At 38.4% G+C, this 17158-nt stretch overlaps 2 protein-coding genes across 2 annotated transcripts in view; one reads left to right on the top strand and one right to left on the bottom strand.

Annotated features, from left to right (window-relative positions):
* The window catches only part of LOC135202578 (tyrosine-protein kinase Abl-like), a 218645-nt gene that overhangs the window by 1648 nt on the left and 199839 nt on the right, over positions 1-17158 (top strand). Inside the window, exon 2 of the mRNA XM_064232085.1 lies at positions 14263-14460. The gene's annotated coding sequence lies outside the window, so the exon portion shown is untranslated. The remainder of the gene's footprint in view (positions 1-14262; positions 14461-17158) is intronic.
* LOC135202580 (uncharacterized) overlaps positions 1-17158 on the bottom strand; it is a 323189-nt gene that overhangs the window by 278216 nt on the left and 27815 nt on the right. The window lies entirely within an intron of this gene.

Genomic DNA, 17158 nt, shown 5'->3' with positions numbered 1-17158 from the left:
GTATATATATAATATGTATATATAATGTATACTATATATATAGTATATTATATATATTATATATATATATATATATATATATATATATATATATGTATATATAGATATAGATATAGGATATTGTTTGCGTGCTTAGGTTGGAATGTTAATTTTACAATTAAGATTCTCTCTCTTCTCCTCTCTCTCTTCATAAATGAATATAGGAAATGAGCGCATGGGGCGTCTCGTGTAAATGAAGGCCCCGGAGGACTCCTGATATCCCGCCCTGCAGCGGAGAAGGGGGATGGGGGGGGGGGGACGCCTCATCACCACCATCCTCTCCTGATCCTCCTCTATTCAAGAGAACCACTGCCTTTGATTGATTGCTTATTTAATCATCGCTTGATTCGAGTGTGGGGCAAGATGTATCTCGTGGTCCTTTAACGATCTCTTGGGGAATATTATTTTCATGTTTATCCGTTATACCCTCAGTCATAAAAAGGCTTTATATTATGAAGTGTATCTTTTAAGAATTGTTTTTCTTGATGTCATTTACCTTGGAAGGACAGCTTAGTGCTCTTAGGCCTCTGTAATTTTAGTGTTTCACTTTATTTTTATTGTAATTGGTTCGTGTTTATTTCTCCCTCTCTAGTTTTTATCTTCCTGAATTGATGATGATAATAATAATAATAACATCAATAATAATAATAATAATAATAAATTTGGTAAGCTAACACCTGCCCGTTACGTCTCGAATATCATTTCGGTCTGCGAAGTAAACCATTGGGAACCTCAAGTTGTATAAGGTGCTCTATCTCTCTTCCATTATGTATATTATATGTATGTATGTATATATTTATATAGTATGTATTCATATATACATACACACACAGACACACACACACATATGATGACGATGACTGGTTTCTATCTCTAGTTTTTATTTGTGTATATTTTTGTTTCGATTATTCTTTTATAATTCTACAGGGAAAGTTTCGGGGGACTAGGTTTCCCTTCCGTCTGTCTGTCTGTCTGTCTGTCATTGTGTCATTCTCGCGTCCCTTGTATCACAACTCCTAAACTGCCGGATGCATTTTAGTCAGATTTTGTATAAAGGTGACTATCCGGTATAAATGTGGGTGAAGGAGTCTTGCTTCTTTGCCTATCAGTATCTGTGCCACTCTTTCCACGTCGTCACAACTCCTCCTAAACTGTTGAATGGATTTCAGCCTAATTTGGTGCCAAGATAGACTTTCATGCATCGATGTGCATAAAGAGAGGTCGTCCATTTGCCTTTCAGATGTTACGAGGCGGAATGTTCCCTGAGAAGTTGGTTGGGGGTCGTTAAGGGGACATGTGTTGTTTCAGTAATAGTCTCAGAATGGTTAATATTATTAATTCGTTATTAATGTTACTGTAGTAATTGTTTTCTTTCTTGATGTTATTGTTATTTTTCTGCGTTGTTGAAAAGGGTCGATTGTTGTCAGCGTGAACATGGCACGGCCTTTTAAACGATCTCTGTTTGTATGATATAGTTTACTCTCTGTTTTATTGTCATTATTGTATCTCAAATACTTGCTGACAAGTGATGGAGAAAAGGGGGGGGGGGGGGGATGTTTAGGGGTGGGCATTTTGAAGGATGGAGTGAGTATGAAGGATGGAGTTGAGTATGAAAGATTAGTGGGGGGGGAGGGGGTGTATAGTGTAGGAGTGAGAAATTTATCGAGCTTAAAAGTGAGGACACTGAAATAGATTTTCTCCTCTTTGCTCCTGGTCTCCACTTATTTGCTCCGTGCGTCTTCCTTTTTATTCCATTTTTTTTCTATAGCCGCATCTAACAGGCTGACCTTGAACTCGATTTTGTCGGGATGCTTGATTTAATATGTAGACGAAAATGTCGGTGTTTTTTTTTGTTTTTCCTTTGATTATGAGGCTCGGTTGGAATGGAGCCTCTTCTGTTTTAGAGCGGAATGCTCCAAGGCGTCAGTGTGTGAGAAGGAAAATTTACGAAGCGTTTCATCTATAATGTATCTGTGTGTCTTATTTTCGTGGTTAAATTTTTTATATGTAATCTTTTATTATGTCGCGTGAATTGCTTAAATCCATACTGTAGTTTATAGACCACTCATATATTCCTACGAGTTTTTCTGACTTCAAATTATATATGTACGAATTTTTATCACATCACCGTGGTTCATATAAACACATCGAGCTACAATTGTCCTTTAATATCAAATTCACTCTACCTCGGAATTAATATATTTTCATATATATAAATTTCTCAGTTGATAATAATTTCGTCCTCTCATGGGCTCATGGGTTCGAACCAGCGCCCAGCGGACTGAGGAGAAATCAGGACCTCTTGGAGGTTTATATCCTATATCTTATAATTTTTAATATATATATATATAAATATAATATTATTATATATTATATTATACTATATATATATATAGATATATATGTACGCATTATATCGTATAATTGGTAGGTGCAGTATTATATATTTAGATGTGTTAGTCGCTTATCTATATATATACATATATATATATATATATATATATATATATATATATACATTATATATTATAATCATTATATGTTAATATATATAATATATATATAATATATGTGTGTGTGTGTGTGTGTGTGTGTGTGTGTGTGTGTGTGTGTGTGTATTAGAGCATATGGGTTTATGAAGCAAATGGGCACACGATAGTGTTGGGAACAAGTAAAATGCTTTCAGCTGACGGTACAATTTATTTGTTTTTCGCTTACAATAATGTTAATATAATTATCTGCGATTCCCATTGGTTAACGCCCAGGTCGAACACGTGTCATGGGGTCCTGAGCTGTCAAATAAATGCAACGAATTATCCTTCAGCTGTGGTACCCGCTGAGTAACGGGTAGAGAGAGAGATTTATGTCACTCATTTGTATTTTGCTGGAATGTATTGAAGAACGATATACTACCCTCCTAGCCTTGAATGGATTCATCTTTTTTTTTTTTTTTTTTCCCTAGCGGATGTAATTAAAAATCTTCTGCCTAGGCTATTGGCATTACGTGAGAGTGGAAATATGTTAAGTATTTGAATAAATGGAATTACTACTACTACTACTACTACTACTACTACTACTACTACTATATTTAAACAGAATCTGTAAGTGAATTTTTTTTCTGTAATCTCTCCTACTACTACTACTACCACCAGCACCACTACTACTATTACTATAGTACGATTGATGATGGAAATGAATTCGTCCATCAGTGTAATTGTGGAACTTGTGCAGTGGGATGTAAAAAAAATCACGAGATTAAATAGCAATCTACTATAGTGCGCTTGGGTGGCCTCCCACCTCCTTCACTGTGTGTATTTGTTTGTTTGAATGTAGTTGAGAGAGAGTTCTCGCAACGTCACCACCACCTCCTCCTATCAGGAGAGGGATGGGGTACGGATATTCGTTCCTCTCAGAGGATCCTTAGAGAGAGAGAGAGAGAGAGGAGTTGGGGTGGGGGGTGTTGGTTTTAGTTTCATTAGCTATTGTCCTTAAAGCTTGACAGAAAGACAAAAATATCGGGGCGTAAAGCTGTCGTGTTCATCGCCGTCCATAATACATTTTGCTTGATTACTCGCGTGTCGTTACGTAAGGACCTGGGCGCTTATTGATTTCCCCCAGACGGCTCTCAAAAGCCCTTCTCTTCTCGCTGCGATTGTGGGAAGTAGTGAATCTCGGTCCTTTTTTTTTTTCTTTTTTTTTTCATTTGGATGCTTCATTTGCATGTAAATATTTATTTTAAACTATACACTTTTACTCTAGAGAGGTGGCTCTACTACAGGGTTTCATCCGTGTGGCTGAAGAGGTTGTTATCCTTCAGGTTCTCTTGGCTCCAGAGGGCGTTACCCTCCCGGATTTCTCGGCTACTGAGGGCGTTAGCCTTTGGGATTTCGTAATCCCCCAGAGGATGTTAACCTTCAGGTTGTTGTGGTTCCAGGTTTTCGTTGCTCCAGGTTTTATCTTCCTGGATTTCGTGGCTGCAGAGGATGTTATCCTACGAAATTTCGTTGCTCCAGGTGTTATCTCATGCATTTCATGGCTCCAAAGGGCAGCATCCTAACAAATTATGAGGCTCTAGGCATTATTCTTCCGGACTTCATGGCTCCAGAGGGCGTTATCCTCCCGGTTGGCGTGGCTCCAGAAGGTGTAATCCTCCTGGATTTCATTGCTACAAAAAAAAAAAAATGTTATCCCTCTGGATTTTGTTGTTCCAGAAAGTGTTAGCCTCCCGGATTTCGTAGCTCGAGAGAGCATTATTACCTTCTGGCTTTCGTGGCTCCAGAGGGTGGTATCCTTCTAGATTTCATGGATCCATAATGTTATCCTTTGGGATTTTGTGGCACCTTAATGTGTTATCCTTCCAGATTTCATGGATCCAGAATGTGTTATCCTTCCGGATTTCGTGGCTCCAGAAAGTGTTATCCTTCCAGATTTCATGGATCCCTAATGTGTTATCCTTCGGATAACACAAATCCGGAAGTATAACACATTCTGCCAAATTTCATGGATCAGAATGTGTTATCCTTCCGGATTTCGTGGCTCCAGTAAGTGTTATCCTTCCAGATTTCATAGATCCGTAATGTTATCCGAAATCCAAAAGTATAACATATTCTGGATCCATGAAATCTGGAAGGATAACACAATGGCACCAGAATGTGTTATCCTTCCAGATTTCATGGATCTGTAATGTGTTATACTTCCGGATTTTGTGGCACAAGAGGGTGTTATCCTTCCAGATTTCATGGATCCAGAATGTGTTATCCTCCGGATTTCGTGGCTCCAGAAGTGTTATCCTTCCAGATTTCATGGATCCGTAATGTGTTATCCTTTCGGATTTTGTGGTCACCAGAAGGTTTTTATCCTTCCAAATTTCATGGATCCGTAATGTGTTATCCTTTCGGATTTGTGGCACAGAAGGTTTTATCCTTCCAGATTTCATGGATCTGTAATGTGTTATACTTCCGGATTTTGTGGCACAAGAGGGTGATATCCTTCCAGATTTCATGAATCCCTAATGTGTTATCCTTTCGGATTTTGTGGGACCAGAAGGTTTTATCCTTCCAGATTTCATGGATTCAGAATGTGTTATCCTTCCGAATTCAGAATATGTTATCCTTCCGGATTTCGTGGCACCAGAAGGTGATATACTTCCAGATTCCATGGATCCAGAATGTGTTATCCTTCCAGATTTCATGGATCTGTAATGTGTTACCTTCCGGATTTCGTCGCACCAGAAGGTGATATCCTTCCAGATTCCGTGGATCCGTAATGTGTTATCCTTCCAGGTTACATGGATCCGTAATGTGTTATCCTTCCAGATTTCATGGATCCGTAATGTGTTATCCTTCCAGATTTCATGGATCCGTAATGTGTTATCCTTTCGGATTTCGTGGCACCAGAAGGTTTTATCCTTCCAGATTTCATGGATTCAGAATGTGTTATCCTTCCGGATTCAGAATATGTTATCCTTCCGGATTTCGTGGCACCAGAAGGTGATATCCTTCCAGATTCCATGGATCCAGAATGTATTATCCTTCCAGATTTCATGGATCCGTAATGTGTTATCCTTCCAGATTTCATGGATCGGTAATGTGTTATCCTTCTGGATTTCATGGATCCGTAATGTGTTATCCTTCCGGATTTTGTGGCACCAGAAGGTGATATCCTTCCAGATTCCATGGATCCAGAATGTATTATCCTTCCAGATTTCATGGATCCGTAATGTGTTATCCTTCCGGATTTCGTGGCTCCAGAAGGTGTTATCCTTCCGGTTTACAACTAGTATCTTTAGAAGACGCCCCTGATCCCATCCCCCACTGCTACCCAGAATCTGGACTGAATCTCTAATGTGTCACTAGTGAGTTGAAGCAGATAAGCAGTGGACCGCGACTAGCTCGCGCTGGAACCCGGGGCTGCTGTCTCCCCTAACTTCCTGATCCCCTACCTACCCCGCCCCCACCCAGGGCAGACAAAGAGGCTTACAGGAAGAGGGTGGATGTCTCCCCTACCCTCCTGTTCCCCCACCTGCCCCACACCAACCTGGGGCGGACAGACCGGTTTGTAGGGGTGGGTGGCTGTGTCATGTCTCCCGTACTGTTACCCCGGGTAAGAAAAACAAAACCAGATCCTTTCGGGTTTTATTATAATAGATTTCTTAGGCATTTGAATTTTTCCCACGGGTAGGCGACTTCGGACATATCTGAGATGGTATTCATTCTGGATATAAATTGGGTATTTTTCCGTATTCGGTGGTGGACAATGAAAAAAAGAAGAAAAATGTGTGTTGGGATGGGGTTGAGAATGAAACCTAACCCCAGCAGAACGGTATTTATTGACTCGCCTGTTGACCATCAAGCAATCTGGGATAACTGAAATAGGAGGAGAATTCAACAGTCAGTTTAATGAAGGTTGATCGATTTTTTCCCTTTTGACATTAATTGTACTAGTATCTTCGACTCCCCTCATTCACAACTTACAGATTTTTGTGTGTATATATATATATATATATACATATATATATATATATATATATATTATATATATATATATAAACTTAGCCACCTCTTCCATTGAGTATACGTCATCGTCCCTAGAATTGGTCAGTTTTGACGAGTCCTTGACTTCACTCATTTGTAAACCCGGAATTCTAATCCTTTGCCTACCTGTTTGTATCATTGATCGTATATTATATATTTTCGGTTGTTGGGGTGTGGGGTGTGGGTGGTTTTATCCCTACCGAAGAGAGGAAGTCGATGACTGAGTCATTTTTGCAGTAACTTTGGCAGCTGAGGCACCACATAGTTTGCGATCAGTTAACTTTGCAGCGAACGAGCCGGATTTGTGACATGGCGGTCACGTCACTTCATTCATATACACATGCATTCAGATAAACAAGTTATATTTTGTCTTCTCTTGAGTAAACTCAATTAAAGTTTATGAAGCGTAAGAGAGAGTCGAGGAGATTTTTTTTTTATTAGTATCTTGTTCGCATCAAGATTATTACTCAGCAACATAATTATCTGACCATCCTACTGGTTTCTCTTACGTACTGGGCTTATGAGTGCTCTTACTTAAACCGTAATTTATTTGATCATTTAAGTATTTTCTAATCATAGTATCGTATAATTTTTTACGCTAACGTCGCAATTATGTGCATCGTATTTGTTATCCATTTTAAGTTTCGTTATTTCGCCAAATTTTATGTTACCACTTCAGCAGGAGACTTCCAAGTGCTGACGTTTTCAGTAATAGACTGTTGACTTGTTTATGGGATAACTTTACCTTTGTTTGCAGCCTCTTAAAATATTTTGCTTATGAAACTTCACTTTGAGTGGTGAGAATCGTATGGGTAGCCAGGATAATTCAGAAAGAGAACAAGGAAATACGACTAAGAAATACCGGAATGGAATCAGAAAGCTTGGCAATTCCAGAGTTGATGAGGAAGAATGTGTCGTTGGAAAGAAAAACTTGAACGGAATGACCTGTGCTCTCAAAAAAGTGGAGCGTACCACCTCGGTGGCCGCGAGTTCGATTCTCTGCCATTTCGTTGAGGTGTGAGAGATGTGTATTTCTGGTTCGGAAGTCACGTAAGGCCGTTGGTCCCGTTGCTGAATAACCACTGGTTCCATGCAACATAAAAACACCATACAAATATACAAACAAAACTCGAAAAAGTGCGAAGATAATCCCGCCACAGATTACATTAAAGTTAACTACATCTTAGTTTTACCAGACCACTGAGCTGATGAACAGCTCTCCTAGGGCCTGGACCGAAGGATTAGATATCTTTACGTGGCTACGAACCAATTGGTTACTTGGCAACGGGACCTACAGCTGATTGTGGGATCCGAACCACTACGAGAAACGAATTTCTGCCACCAGAAATAAATTCCTCTTATTCCTTGTTGGTAGAGCAGGGAGTCGAACCCGGACCTGGGAGCGTTAGTCGAGCACGTAACCCACTCGTCCAACGCGGAACTACAGATTACATTAAAAAGAAATCGATCGCGTCCTGTCATTGCAGCGTGGGAGAATTTGTGTGTCAGGGTCCCTAACCAGATAGCTAATCAAGGGATCATGTTGCATGTGGGCCTCCTAGTTTTATTGAGGGGGGCTGTTTTCCTAGGGAATGGTGGGCGGGGGGGGGGGGGGGGGAGGAGGGAGGTACTCCTGAGAGGGCCACCAGCAGTGGCAGCTGTTCGAATATGTCTGTCGGAATTGTCGTCGGTGGGATTTGACCCAACAAGGCGGGAAGGATAATTATATATGAGGCCTTCCCTGTTACACTGTCTGCAAGTTTCAGCTTCATCATTCGACCTCCGGGGATTGAGCTGCAAATGATATATACATCATACACAGGCAACGATACTTGGGTATATTTTTGTCACAGCTGACCCACAGCGTCTACCCCCAAATAAGGGAATGACATGGTGCAAATTTTAAATGTATGGGACATTTCTCATGTTGAGTTTGATTCGATTCGTTTTGTCAGATTAATATTCGTCGATTGGTTTTGTCAGCTTAACATTCATCGATTCGTTTTGTCAGCTTAATATTCGTCGATTCGTTTTGTCAGCTGTTTTTGCCTGATATGTTAAATATTTGTGTTTTATCATCAAAATGACCAAATTTTATTTAGTATATAGCCTATGACGTGGAGGACGTAATATCTACTTCCCTATGACGTCGCGTGACTCTCTCTCTCTCTCTCTCTCTCTCTCTCTCTCTCTCTCTCTCTCTCTCTCTCTCTCTCATCTTCAGGGACCTTTATCCTCATCTGGTTTTCAATATTATTATTATTATAAATTCCGAGCAGTCTCTCTTACTTAAATGATGTGCAACTTCTTCCATGTTTCCCGTACTTCTGGCCTCTGCATTAGAGGACTTATACATTCTTGGTAAAATCAGATGTTTTTGTTATTATTTTGTTTTCATTTTAGTTTTATTCCATGCAACAACTTAGACGCAATCATTCTACCATGTCGATTGAGTTTTCATTGTCTTTCCAACGGGTTCACATTATGAGAAGCTGGTGAAGAGAGGCCCATTGAAAGACCAAGCGGTTTATTCTCTCTCTCTCTCTCTCTCTCTCTTCTCTCTCTCTCTCTCTCTCTGAATACTTAAGGGGAAGTAAGCATGTAGAGAACACAAACATACGCACGCAAGCTCACTCACACACACATATATAGTATACATTTACGTATATATATATATATATATATATATATATATATATCACAATCCACACACATACTCATCAAGCACACACACATACACTCATCAAGTGAATAGTACCAGAAATGGTACACTTTTCTGTTCTCTTAGCGATGAATTCTGCAGGGGCCAGGTTGCTAGCCTCATACCCATTCTCCTGATCCAGCTCTGTGCACTGGTGAGCGAAAGACCGGGAGACGATTTACGGACTGTTCAAGCATGAGCCCAGTGCTGCACTCCCGGTTATAATGCTGATTTGGCTTATTACACCTTCCAAAGGTGAATCGTGGGGCCGTAACATTCACATGCCAATAATTATCATCATCGTCGCTATCGCTCCCAAAGCTGTGCAAAGCACAGGGCTTCAGCCCCTTGTCTCAAAGTTCTCCCCGTGGTGGGGATAGTGTCGTCAGTGCACCTTCTTCGGTGCACTGTAGGCATAGCTTAAGGTTCTTGGCAACGTTACTTCGGCAACCCCTTTCATCCATTTTACTGTACTTCCTTTCATATTCTCTTTCTTCCATCTTACTTTCCACCCTGTCTTAACAATTGTTTCATAGTTGCTGTTAACACCTTTCAAAACTTTTTATCCTGTCAATTTCCATTTCAGCGCTGAATGACTTCATGGGTCCAGTGCTTGGCTTTTTGGCTAAAATTCTTTATGTTTCAATATTCAAAGTTCTCATCGAAGTAGGTTTGGGTCTTCCGACTCTTTTAGTTGCCGAAGGACCCCAGCTGACAATGATACAATGCGAAGAACATCCCCATGCCATCTCCAACATCCCATCGTCGTTATGTCGTGTACATATGAAACTCATAATTTCCCGTATGGTACCAGTTCTTACTATCCAGCCATGTGGCATTCACATGTATGTATGTATGTATGTGTGTTGTATGTATGTATACCCACGCACATTTTATATATATATATATATATATATATATATATATTATATATCTATATATATATAAACCTACATACATACACACGTGCATACAATATGTCTGTATATAGATGGCATGTTTTTTTATACCTTAGAAAGAGAGAGAGAGAGAGAGAGAGAGAGAGAGAGAGAGAGAGAGAGAGAGAGAGAGAATCACAACTTTTTTTTGTGTTGTTTGGTAGGCCATATATTCATATAAAGCACGACCATATATTGAAATGACATATTTTCGGTCAATTTACACAAATGCCGAGGCTGTTCTTCGGTTCTTTTATAAGGAGACAATAACATCTTTCGTTTGTACAAAGAAATATTCATCTAACCACACATTTGGGAACAGAAATACTCACCTATACCCATATGCGACCATCCATCCACCATCCAGATAGTACACGAGCACTTGGAAACTAGATACACCAGCCTACACAGGGGTCGTCGCCAGCCCATCTGCTCAGGAATGGATACTACTTATACACTCACTCTCACACTCGCGCATTGCATAAGCATTCGCATTCCTCCCTTTCAGTTAACATAAGCGGAAACACACGCAAAGCCATATTCGTCCTCCCACATTCGAACGTATGCATACTTCGCAGTGCTATAAATTCCACCTTGTACACACACGTCGTACATACGAGGGCATATCCAGCCTCCTGTAACACAAACATGTACGTTTCAACAACCAAACACACACTCACACAATATGCAGGGTTTTTCAACGTCCTTTTTGGTTCCTTTCTGCAACCCCTTTTACTCTTTTTACTGTACCTCCATTCATATTTTTTCTTCCATCTGTCTGCCCACTCTCTCGAACAATTTTTTTCATAATGCAACTCCAAAGTTCTCCTCCTGTTACACCTTTCAAACATTCATAGGTCCCAGCGCTTGGCCTTTGGCCTTAATTCGATTTTCGGATGCTCATGCAAAGCGCACAAAAACAAATCCGCCCTCCTCACAAACACACAAACACACACACGCACAACCACATCCGCTCGCAGACATAATCACTTGCAAGACACACAAACACGTCTATCCACTCGGATACTACACAGTGACACAATCCCACGCGCACGCACGCACACCGTCCCTTGTTGCTGCCATAGAACAAGAGAGAGAGAGAGAGAGAGAGAGAGAGAGACTGCAGTCATGTTTGTTGCCGAATCCAAAGCTCGCGATTTGGGACGTTGACTTCAAAGGGGGAGTAAGTGACAAACAGATCGACAGTTGCGGGGCTTTTCCGCCCTTATAGCCTCGTGCGAAAGGGATCACCTATTAAAAAAATATATATATATATTCTTGCCACTTGCTCGAACAATGAGCGATGGTTTTTTTTTCGCACACCTCACGTAGTGAAGGTATATATATTCATTGCGCTGTTATTCAGGCGTTTGCATTCCGGGTACTGTTATGTTATTACTGAAGGTTGCAGTTCGTTCCCGTATTGTTTTGACTGGTTTGATGCAGTGTTGGCGTTTGGTAGGTGCTTGGAAGCAGGGGGGGGGGGGGGGGGGGATGTCTTTGAAGTCCTATGGTTATTTGAAGTAGTGCAATAGGTAGGTATCTGGTATTAAGAGAGGAGGGTGCGGCGAAGGTAAATTCGTAGCGGAGATTCATTATTTTAAATATATAATATGATCTATGTATATATGCAATATAAAAACACCGTATCGATGTCTTCTAAGTAATCAGGATCATATTTAATATATATATATATATATATATATATATCTATATATTTATTTATTTATTTAATTTTTAAAAAGAATTTGTGCCAAAAAGGAAATAGCAACACGAGGAAATAACAACATTTGAATTAAAGAAAACATTTAAGGTGTTGGCAACGTAGCTCTTTAAAGTGACATGTGAAATTGATATTTGATTATTCTGGCACGTAAAATAATGTTATTGTCCGAGGAATGAATGTGTACGGTGTTAAATTAAATTGAACGAACTTATGTCAGCACAGCTCATGCCAGTAAAAGAAGTAGGTAGCACAAGTAATTGTAGTTATAGCGATAGTGAGATGTGCTATTGATGAGGCTCTCCTGAGATGAGAAGTGATTGTGAGGCTCTGCATCACGATCAGTTACTGCTGCAGTGTGGGGTCTTTGGTGGGAGGTTGAAACCCAACATTCTATGGTAACTCGAATTTCAACTGCTTGTTCCAGGTGAAAAGGTTTCATCTGATGAAATTTCAATAATAATAGTTACTTATTTTATGTGTGCTCGTAAAGATACGCTGTTAAATGAATGATTGATGATAAAAGTAATAATAATCCTTCGTTGCGACTCATAGTATGTTAGCTAGGGCAGTCGACAGGTGTCATGAACTCTGCAGGTCTCGTGTCGTTTGTGAGTTCTCAGAAAAATGTGGTTTTTTATTTTTTATTTTTTTATTATTATTATTATTTTTTTTTTAGCAAATTAAGAAAGTGCCAAATTTGCCTGAGACTCTTATTCAACTAATTATTCCCTGCTGAAATACGAAGCTTTTCAAATACTTAGTATATATTATTAGATATTATTATTATTAGTATGCATCCATATAGCGGCCTAGACTCGGGTAAAAAAAAAAAAGTAAAAGTAAAAGTTTCGTCAGTAGAAAATTGTAGGCGCTTTCCAAAGAAATCTCGTCGCCTTTTCCTGCTAGCAACGCCATTTGTACTCGGACCTTGTTATTTGTGGAGTATTTGTTGTCATTGTTTGTGTAAACAGGAAGTGTAGAAACTTGCCACTAGAAATGATAATGCAATCGGAGTAGTAGTTTCATCCGTAGTTGTAGTTTATGTTATCTTTTGTGATAGTCTTAAGTCTGGTGTGTGCGATCTTCGTTACTTGTTGATTTAAACCTAATATTTTAATCTATATTTGGCATGAATTTGTTTAATTTAAGGGAAATTTTAATATCCTGTATAATTTTAAATGAATGATTTCTTGAATTTGTGTTAACCGTGATTCTAATCGGTTCTTGGTCATTAAAATTTGCAGTCAACGTACGGATATACAAAATCGTTATAATTTTCATTGAGTTTCATAATTAAAATCCTAAATCCTGTTAAAAGATTTTCTTGTTGCGATCGTTACCTCCAAACGCTCCACTGAGAAATTCCTCTTAATATTGCTGTAAATTATCCTTTCATTATAAATCTTCTTATTTTAATACCATATAATGTAAGTGTCAATGCAATCTAGCGAAAGTATTGTATGTGTAAGTGTCATTGTCTTTGTATTATACTTGTTCTTCTGATATGTCCAAATCCCCTGTGAATCTTGTTCATTAATGTGTGTACCAAGTCCTGTGTTTACTTTTAGACATTTTCCCCCCTTGTTGATGTTGTTTTTTTCTTATAGTTTAATGTAGTCTTGTTAACATTGAATGTGCATAATTTCCTATTGCTTGTCTTTCTCTTTTACTCTCTCTCCCTATTTGTTTATATACAATAAAAAGGAAAACTAAATTACACTCTCTCTCTCTCTCTCTCTCTCTCTCTCTCTCTCTCTCTCTCTCTCTCTCTCTCTCTCATACATATATTATATATATATATATATATATATATATATATATATATATATATAATACATACATGATATATTATACACACACACACACATAATATATATGTGTGTGTATATATATATATATATATATATAATAATATTAATTATATATCTATATATATATTATATATAAATAATATCTATTATATAATATATATATATATATATATATATATTAGGCTATATAAACGTATATATATAGATATATATAATACATATATATATATATATATATATATAAACATAGCAAGTAGAATTACACTCACGTTACTAAATATATTCGTTTTGTATGTGTACACAGTCACACACTAAAGTAGAATGGAGAATATATGTACACTACTATGCACCACACATTCTCTCTCTCTCTCTCTCTCTCTCTTTCTCTCTCTCTCTCTCTCTCTCTCTCTCTCTCTCCCTGAGTGGTGTGTGTGTGATCATGTTTTACTCCCTGTTGTGTTGTGGAAGTTTTGACTTGACTTTTCTGTTATTATTGCGGCCACGTATCGTGAAGGAGACGGAGGAGAAGTTCTGGCCGCATCCGACTGGGGGCTGAGAGGTGCGCCCATCTTCGCGAGCGGGGGCGGGGGGCGCCGGGGGGTGGGCGACCCCCACTCACCCCCCCACCACGCCCACGTACCTCCCTACCAAGCCCACCCATCCGCCCTACCGAGATACACATCCAACACTTCTACTACCATCGTGATTGGCGGTATTTCGACATCCATTGAATTTTTCCTTCATTTTCTCTCTCCTTTATTTTTTTTAATGATAATGATAATTATAATCTCTCTCTCTCTCGCTTTGCTGGAGACTGGGAATGTAATGTAAGCTGCTGTTCTGTGGTATGACCCTGTATTACCCTGACTGTGATTATAGTGTTGTAGTTGGTATGATTAGTATTATTATCATTGTTATGGTCAGCATCATGCCGGGTACTGTGTGAGTATTAGGAGTAATATATAGTCAGTGTCATGATTAATATTGGAATGAACATGGGTGATATGCTCAGTATTATGATTGCATTGTCATGGTTATTAATAATATGATCAGTATTGTGGCTGATATTGTGATTGTTTAACAAGAACAATATTATGATGCATCTTGTGATTATTATGATTATCACCAACATTGCGAATCATAATATTGTGATTATGATTCTTTAAAAAAAACAATATTATGACTTGACATTGCGATTATTACGATTAATATGATCAGTATTATAATATGACTTGATATGAAGAAGATTGCTATCCCTCCCCTCACAAGCCCTAAGGTGTAGTGCGTAAACCATCGAGAGTCTGCCGTTGCGTTGCCGTTGCTGTGGTCGTGCCGTCGCCGGTAATTTTGTCGCTAATGTAGTCGTCCAAACCCCCATCCCCTCCCCCGCACCTCGGCCTTGCCTGGTGTAGAATTTCTAGCGACAACATTGTCCGACGCGACGTCCCAGCGACAGTAGAATGCATAGCGGCGGCTCTGGCTCTTTCGCAGCTGAGGCAGCAGTTCCTGCTGCATTAACAGCAGCATCAGCAGCTTAGAATGGTGCAGGGAGTGGTAATATGGCGCTGTTCTGTGCTGTGCTACCGGCTCTCTCCAGCATCAGTGATAACAAGGATATTTGATCTCTTTAAGCTGCTGCTAAGAGGCTGCGGATGGTACTTTAAAGGCATTTTGCTGTGCAAGTTATATATACATTTTACGATTTCGTCCCTTCTCACACCCCCACCCCCAGCAAGTCCCTAGGCTTCCTTCCACCCCCCCCCCCCCCCACCCCCCCTCCCTCCCTTAGGCTTTTGCTTATCTAGTGAATCCATCCGGAAAAATTAAGGGTTTTGGCACCTTTGGTGGCCCACCTTGCTCTTGAGCTTCGAGCGCTGATAAGCTGTTCAGTCAGACGATGATTTAAGACAGTTATTTTATTCATTGTTGTTATATAATGACTTTGTTCCCTTTCACTTAAAAGGCATTGATGATCAATTTCATTTTGAACCCCCTGGCAACTCTTTTGAGTGTCCTTATCATCATTTTGTCAAAAATTTGCGCAATCATACATGTCTGGAGACGAATAGCTTTTACTGAATGTATAATTCCCTTCATTTATTTCACTGCTTATTTAGTTCAGCAAATCAGCCGTTTACCAGTTGGTCAGTTTAGGAATTTTCATCATTATGTATATATATATATATATATATATATATATATAGTATATATATATTACATATATATATATATCCCTTTCCCCCACTAATGCCCCCCCTCCCTAACCTTCATAATTTTTTTTAAATGTGGTCATTTTCCCTTCACATTAGTCACAGTAGTGGAATTTGATCTGGCACTCTGTACTTACATCCTGAAACCTGCTAAAGAATGACCATTGTTACCATGATAATTGCTTGAGTATGACATTATCAATTATATTTATTCATTTGTAGTTATTAGAATATCACAGTTATTTCGTTAGATTAGCTCATGTACGACATAATCACTTTCAAAGTGAGCGTATTGCTGGATGGTAGTGTATAGTAAAAATGATGGGAGAATGCGATTGACCGAATTGGAAAGTTAGTTTAGAACCTTAGAAACTTTTGGTAGTGTATGACATTTCTGACATCTCTTCAAGCTTGAAGATATAACATAGCAGACTTACAGAATCTGTAGTATCAGTATTTAGAGTAGCACAGGTTTCTAGAATAAAATTTTAGAACAGAAAGGAAAATATCTGTAAAAAGCCGTGTTGATGGAATTATTTCCAGATCTGAAGGTACTGGAGTTTCAAATATAATATATATATATATATATATATATATATAGTATATATATATATATATATATATTTATTGTATGTATGTATGTTGTATGTATGTATGTATGATGTATGTATGATATATGTATATATGTTTACGTATATGTTTATATATATTATATATATATATATGTGTGTGTGTATATATGTTTTTATTCTTGTATCTATAATATATATATAGTAATGTACTATATATATCTGTATATATATATATCTATATATATATATATATATCTATATGTATTTATATTTTTATGAACTTTTGAAAGTTTTTCTCCAGCAATTTACTTTGCCAGTAGACAGAATAAATGATAATTTTTTCTTATTAAGGTCAATAATATGATGATGATTTTTGCTTGCATTTTGAAATGTTCTCACCCCATAATGGAGTGTCATGACAGTTTATAATAGTTACAGTGAAATGTTATAGAATAAAACAGTAGCTTTAAAAGAAGCCAAATAGCTTAAGCACAATTTGCGAAGTAGAATAGAGTTCCTTTTATAATTCGGTAGTAGTAGAAGTTTGAGCCTTTGTACTTTCAGAAGGTACGGAAACTAATAACAGTGAAAGTCTTTAGACATTATATAAGGTTTTCAAGCTTTGTAG

Source organism: Macrobrachium nipponense, chromosome 30, assembly GCF_015104395.2.
Source record: "Macrobrachium nipponense isolate FS-2020 chromosome 30, ASM1510439v2, whole genome shotgun sequence".
NCBI lineage: Eukaryota > Metazoa > Arthropoda > Malacostraca > Decapoda > Palaemonidae > Macrobrachium > Macrobrachium nipponense.
Note: the sequence above shows the minus strand (reverse complement) of the source record. Positions and strands in the feature narration are given on the sequence as shown.